This window comes from Hydra vulgaris, chromosome 02 (genome assembly GCF_038396675.1).
Source record: "Hydra vulgaris chromosome 02, alternate assembly HydraT2T_AEP".
Classification (NCBI taxonomy): domain Eukaryota; kingdom Metazoa; phylum Cnidaria; class Hydrozoa; order Anthoathecata; family Hydridae; genus Hydra; species Hydra vulgaris.
Window position 1 is genome coordinate 5,969,205 of NC_088921.1, and position 1,638 is coordinate 5,970,842.

The following is a 1,638-nucleotide window of genomic DNA, read 5'->3' on the forward strand; positions in this document are numbered from 1 at the left end:
GTCTTTAGAATGTTTAAAAAAGATTTCCAACTATTAAAAAAAGTTTTTTTAATCATTGACAAAAACATTTTTATTTTGGAGTCTTTATAAAAAAAAAGTTTTTTTAACAATGTTTTTAGTTTTTTTAACAATGTTTTTAGTTTTTTTTTTAAACTTTTAGTTGTTTTTTTAAACTCTTAGTGTTTTTTAAAAACTAAAAAATTCATTAATTTTCATGGGTTTTTCATTAAAATTCATTAATTTTTATGCAGTGCACCAACTGCACCCCGTTCTCATAGAGCCTGCTTTTGCCGCAAACATTTCAATTACATTTTCATTAGATATTGATAAATGATTTTACGTACATAGATTTGTGTTTAGATTTTTATGAAGAAGCTCAGTCACGCTTAGAAAAAGCAGCAGATGTTTCAAATTTTGAAAATGACATCGCAGAGAAAAGAGGGACCAAGCGAAAGTAAATTTTACTAAAATTAGTTTTTAATAAATAAAAAATTTTACAATAAAGAATTACACAAATCATGCACTTTTTTTGTTTAAAAAGTAAAGTTTATATTAAAGGAGAAAGACGGCAATGACATTCTGTGAAAGTGATGAAGATATTGTGGTTGGTGATGAAGGACTATACGGAAGACGTTATTTTGATAGTTCAAATAGCCAAAGAACATCTAAAATGATTCCAAATATAGCAGGTTAACTATTTTTGTAAAAGAAAAATAATGGTTTGTTAAAATAAACATGCTTTTTTTTTTTACTGAATTATAGATGTTTTTAAATCGATATCAACTCCCCATTTACACAGTGAAATAGCAAGCTTTTCAGTTGCTGAAAATAACATTGACTTCTCGAAAGAAACTAATCTATCTCAAGGGAAAATGATGTTGTCTTCAAATATATTGGTTGAAAAAAGTCCTAATATTGCGTTTGTTCTAATTAAAATCTGTGTGCGTGTGCAGTAAAAAAATTAATAGAAATCAGAACTATATGTTATAGAATATAATTTTGTTGACAAATATTTTATAAATATATGTTTATTGACAAGTTTAAATAAAAATCACTAAAGAATGTTTGAAAATTTTGTTTAATTTTTGTATGTATAATTTATCTATACCTAGGTAGAAAATGGCTCTAAAAATTGTGTTTTGGATAAAGAGGAGAACAGAGAAAGATATTTGTCTTGCCAGGGTAAATAAAATTTTTAAGAATGTATATTTCAATGTGTGTATCAAAGTTTTATTTATTTTTTCCATTTAGGTAATTTTTCATGGTTAATTTTTTACAAAATATTTTACATAAATAATAATAATATTATTTATTTTAATACATTCTTTTTTTTAAGATTTTCAAAAAGTTGCGTTGAGTTGGATGGCAAAAATAGATAAAAAGGTACTACTGTTGCTTTTTATTTTAATGTCAAGGATTACATATGGCCCCCACAAATTTTCAAAATTTTCAATCAAATCAGAAAAGTGATTCAAGAATCAAAAAATCGATGTATTGAAATCAAGATAATTTCATTCATATAGAATGAACATAATATGTATTCTGATCCTTAAGTAATTTTTATTTTTTTAATAATAGATGAGCTCACTTAGTCGTTGTGGAGGTAATACTCCATATAAATCGGCTTTTGCTTTTGGA

General features: G+C 25.0%; 1 long non-coding RNA gene across 1 annotated transcript; it reads left to right on the top strand.

Annotated features, from left to right (window-relative positions):
• Positions 1-516: 516 nt before the first annotated feature.
• On the top strand, positions 517-1,426 carry LOC136076351 (uncharacterized). Its single transcript, XR_010636188.1, has 3 exons — positions 517-896; positions 1,113-1,182; positions 1,337-1,426. It is a non-coding gene; the product is annotated as an uncharacterized LOC136076351 (long non-coding RNA).
• Positions 1,427-1,638: the final 212 nt, after the last annotated feature.